This window comes from Halyomorpha halys, unplaced genomic scaffold (assembly GCF_000696795.3).
Source record: "Halyomorpha halys isolate HHAL.00 unplaced genomic scaffold, Hhal_1.1 Scaffold507.1, whole genome shotgun sequence".
In the NCBI taxonomy this organism is placed as follows: Eukaryota; Metazoa; Arthropoda; class Insecta; order Hemiptera; family Pentatomidae; genus Halyomorpha; species Halyomorpha halys.
In genome coordinates, this window is record NW_027105013.1 from 187951 (window position 1) to 193510 (window position 5560).

Here is a 5560-nt window from a genome sequence, read left to right on the forward strand (position 1 = left end):
TAATACCATAACGTGAATTTGTAATGATATTTAGACTAATAATATATTAACATTGGTTGTCTCATATCAGAGCCCTCAAAGAATGGTGTCGTAATTGGAGGATTAAGATAAATTCTAACAAATCCCATCAAATCAACTTAACCCTTCGCCATAAACCTACAGACTCCCCTACAGTTTCATTTAATGATGTTACTCTTACCCCTGTCGAACAGATCCGCTATCTTGGACTTCATTTGGACAAACGATTAACCTGGAATCCTCACACAAGAGTGAAAAGACAGGAAACTGCACGTCGATTTCGATTATTACAGCACTTACTAGACAAACGGTCTAAACTTCCAATTCATTACAAAAGACTGATCTACATGACTGTAATAAGGCCAATCTGGACATATGGAGTTGAGCTTTGGGGCTCCACTAAAGCTTGGGACTCTCGTATCCAAAATCCTTCGTAAAATCCTCAATACTGCTTACTTTGTCACAGATAAAATCATACATAAAGACCTTAATGTTCCTTATGTAACCGATCTGCCCTGAACTAAATATCACTCCTTCCTTTATAAACTCTCTAACCACTTAAACCCCCTAGTTTCTAACCTTGCATCCTCTTCCATTCCACAGAATCCTCCGAGACGCCTGAAAATAAGATGGCTAGAGAAAATAAGAAGACCTGCTAATGTAAAATGTCATTAGAGTGGTACGCAATGGGTAGTTTCTCTACACGCATGTAACACTCCATTTTAACTAAGATCAAATTTACTAAATGCATTATATAATTTACGGTTGTAAATTTCAATAAAGATATTTAAAAAAAACATTGGATGGAAAACAAATTAAATAAAACGATAAAAAAATAATTAACGCTTTGAGAGTTATCGTTCTAAAATATGGAAAGCAAAAAAAAAATTATAATAGTAAAAAAATTGTTTCACAACGTGCTAAGTGAAACCCTGTACGACCTTTTATGAATAATCTAGGTTTTAGTAAAACTTCATTGGAGTCTTTAATAGTAGAATATTAAATGTAAATGTTCATTCGGTCGTTTAGTCCCTCCCTAAACGTTCAGGATCACTAAAATAAAGAAGAAGGAGAAGAAAAACATTGGCCGCAGTTACCAAGTCAATAAAACACCCCCTTGTCAACCAATGGCCTCATAAATTATTACAACCCCGCGTAGGCGATGGCGCACCCCATCAACAGATTATATATATAATCTCCCCTGATAAGGATTTAGTAGTGAGTTTCCTGAAGGAGGAGTTATGGCTACTGATGTTCCCCTTTCTTAGGACAAATCCCTCCGCTGCATTAGCATTTAACAGAAAAAGGGATCGGGCGAGTAAATAAGGCCTTAAATCAATCAGATCCCGGAACAGTGCCGATTTCTGGCGCCCGAACGGAGAGGGGCTGCGCCGAATCCTCTCTCATGGGCCATGGACACATTGACAATTGGCCAGAACAAGAACTATAACTCACATCACTCTTGCCGAAGATATTTATTGGTGCCCGGGCGTCGTTTTCTTTCTAAATCAATCCGAGTGGAAGAAGACTCCTGAGGAAAGTGGAAGAAAACCGATGGGAAAAGAAACAAAGTGCTCACGCTCTTCCAGGACTGACCCTCCTCCTTCCCAACCCTCCTCCCTCCAGCTCTGAAAGTTCGGGAGGTCTTGAAGAAAGTTTCGTTCGGAAAACACTGTGCCCGATTAAAAAAAAAATAAACCTGACCGACTTTTAAACAAATCATTAAGAAACAAAACTATGAGTGTATAAATGTCCAAAAATATATCTGTACTGATAAGTATAAAGGATTTAAGTGCAAAAAATGTCGATTACGTAATTAAATAGTTAGACTCGGAAAAAAAATTCGCTATCGATTGGTGTTGCGCCCAACATATGGTCCACAAAACAATTACATGAACATATAATTTTTATTACGTCAAAAAACAAAACAATGTTTTTTATACTGCAAAAATAGACAGAAGACTTCTTAACGTCTCAGTGTGCGCACATATCGCACTAGTATTTCTAAAGTGACATAAGTCTAAAACTTAAATTTCTGGAAATGAGACACTCTTGCCTATGGGCTAGGATTAAGGCAGCAAGAGTGACACAAGTGCCCTCTGGCGGACAAGCTCTGAAGCTAGGTTGATACAGCTTTGATGATGCATAAAGATATATATACCAATTTCTTTCATAGTCATAACTCAAAAACACCGATTTTTGAGTTGTGTCACTTTAGAAATACTAGTGCGATATGGTCTCCATCGTCTCTTCACTACGCACTCGTAGCTGCAAGCATTCTGGCCATCTTCGCCAGCTTAATAATTTTAGCCACGGCGAGGGGACTACTTCGGGTCATCCAGAAGAAGACAAGAGAACAAGGCGGGCGGGGGAGGGTGTACGGCGATCTACCTCCACGAGAACACCTGCTCAGGACAACAACCACAACCAGGGTCCCACCAATCACCAGTGATTTAAAAAATTTTCTTTTTTCTCTTGTTCAAGCTTTATTTATTTTTTAAAATAGTTTTAAGTTTGCTTTGTTCTTTTTTTATAGTTTGTTTATTTTCTATATTTTGTTTGCCTTTATTATGTTCACTAATTTTAAAATACAATAATAACAAAATTCGGCTATCCGTTTCTTTTGTTTTCATTTTTATTCACGGTTGGACTAGTAAAGGTTCCTTTTGAACCCCTACTCACCGTAACACTTGTATTAGGATATAAGTTGTATATTATGATAATATCCTGATTAAAACTGTAAAGGATAAGTTTTTAAGCAGAATTTTTTAACTTTATTTTTCGTCTCCTGAAAAATCAAAAATTTGGACTCAAATCCTTTATTTATCAGTACAGATATACTAGTAGGTGTATGTTTAGTTATTTGTTTGATTTTATTTCTTGCAAAGTTAAAAATTATACTATCCAACAAATAATTAAAAAAACCTGGTGCTGTGCGCGCATCACACAACTTGGAGGTGAAGTTAATCCTTGCTCGTTTCAGAATAGATCTTTCTAAATTATTCCCTGTGGCAATTCTTTACCGTACTAATTTCAATTGACCTTTAATTTACTCAAATTTTCAACAGTCTTCAGAAAAGTACTTTTAATATCATTTCTCGTTAAATCTTAACACTTTTCTTTAGTAAAAGTATGTAACAAAATATAAAAATATAGCAAAATACATTTACCAGCTTCTCCTCAAATCTTTTATTATATTCCTTACCCACGTTATGTTAATTATGTTCACCACATATTATTATTGTCATATTTACTAATTACTGCTTTTGTCTTTCTTAACTTTATATTTTGTCTCTTCTTTCTAGTATTTTATTTACATGGTTCATTAATTACATATATTTTCTTTCTCTCTCTCTTTTTTCATAACTTTACTTAATATTATTATTATTTAATTAAAATATTCATATTTCTTTGTTTCTTTTGCATTATATACCTTTATATTTTTATCTCCTTGATATTGTTATTTTACTTGCGTATTTAATTACCTATATTACGGTTGATTTCTCACTTGCTTCATTACTTTACTTCTATTCTTAATAATTTTTAGTTTGTACATATCTTACTATACTATCTAGATTTTCATATCTATTTTATTATTTTATCATCTGTTCTTTCCTACTATTTAATGTTAATATTCTTCTTCTCATACAGTCTCTATCGTCTTGTAATACTTAGACTATACATGTCTGTCAACATTATTTGTGTATCAATAACGTTCGCTATTTTTTTTTTTATTTACTAATCATTCTGTATATTCTTTATTCGTTGGTTATCTTGTTTTTTATTCTTAGTCCTGATAAAGACCAGAAAATTTGGCCGAAATGTTGGAACTAATAAATAAATTTTTACTTATTGTGTTCTACACTGGCCGAACCTCAACCATCTTCTCCTTATGTATAAAAATACAACAGTTCTCTAAAATTAGGGTGAAATGTCAGTGTTTTAGTACTTGAAATATTCTTAACCATTTATTGAATGCTAAATTGTTATATAATTAATAATAAAAGTACTAAGGATGATTTTATAGAGTTATCTTATCAATTATAAAGACTCATACATTAGTCATAGTCATTTAAACCATGTCATATAAATTCAATGATGATAAGACCTAATTCATATTAAAGACTATTTAATTATAAGTTAACAAGCCGAACTTCATCAAAATCGTGAGAGCACTTTTTTTACGAAGAAATTATTTATTTATATATTACTAGATCCTTATTTTTATCGTATTCTTGTATCATGTTTTATTCTCATTATTACATTAATTCACTAATTGTGAATATACAGCATTATTATTCACTTGAAAATCCTTTAGGTTAATTTTATTATTATTATTTTATATTTCATTTTTTTTTAAAATTATTTTCGTTTTAGTATTTATTAACTCAATTATTATTTTTATGACTAGAGATTAATTCATATTGTACTGATCTAGCTTATAAATTGTAGTCGCCTCCACAACGCCATAATAGTCAAAGTTGTAATTAATAAATTTCACTTATGCCTATTATTTATATGTGTTATTTTGGCACCGACCAATAGACGTTGTCATCTGGTCGAACGATATTGATGTCATTTTCTAAATAAATAAAAAAAATAAAAGATTTTTCATTTTTGAGCCAGGCTGAAAACACACTCACAGACACAGACCATATTGGAAGAATTGGTTATTCCCTAACATTTACATTTTTTAACCGTTAATTGAATGTTAAATTATCATAAAAATACTAAAATTAATTTTATGGAGTTATCCTACCAACTGAAAGGCTCGTGTATAGATTAAGTGAAATAAAAAAAAACTAAACACTTTTTATATATATCTTACTAAGCTTAAAACGGGAAGAGGAGACATTAAGATAGTTTAATCGAGCGATATTTACAGAGCACCTAAAATTAAAAAACGGCTTATGTGACTTGTTAAAAAGACAATTATAGCGAGTAGGTTGGTCGATGTACGACATGTCACAATCTCACAAGAGAAGAGATCCTAACACAAAAAAAGCCAATCCTTCCCCGCCGGACCCGTACCGCTAAGACCCCCAGGTAGCGACGGTTCTATATCACTTTTGAATTATTAGCTTAAAACGGGAAGAGCTAATATTTCATTATTATTCTACCCGGGGGTCTTAGCGGTGCGGGTCCGGCAGGGAAGGATTGCATTTTTTTGTGTTATGATCTCTCCTCTTGTGAGATTGTGACATATCGTACATCGACCTTCAATCTTTTTTTTTTAATATTTATTTATTGCTATTTACAACTGTACATTTACATTAGTAAATCTGTTCTAAGTTAAATTGGAGTGGTACAGGCGTGTAGAGAAACTACCCATTGGTAGCGACTCTAATGACATTTTACATTAGCTGGTCTCGTGGCCATCTTCTTATCAGGCGCCTCGGAGGATTGTCAGGAATGGAAGAGGATGCAAGATTAGAAACTAGGTGGTTTGAGTGGTTAGAGAATTTTTAATGGAAGGAGTGATATCTGGTTCGGGCTAGATTGGTTACATAGGGAACATTAAGGTCTTTATGTATGATTTTAT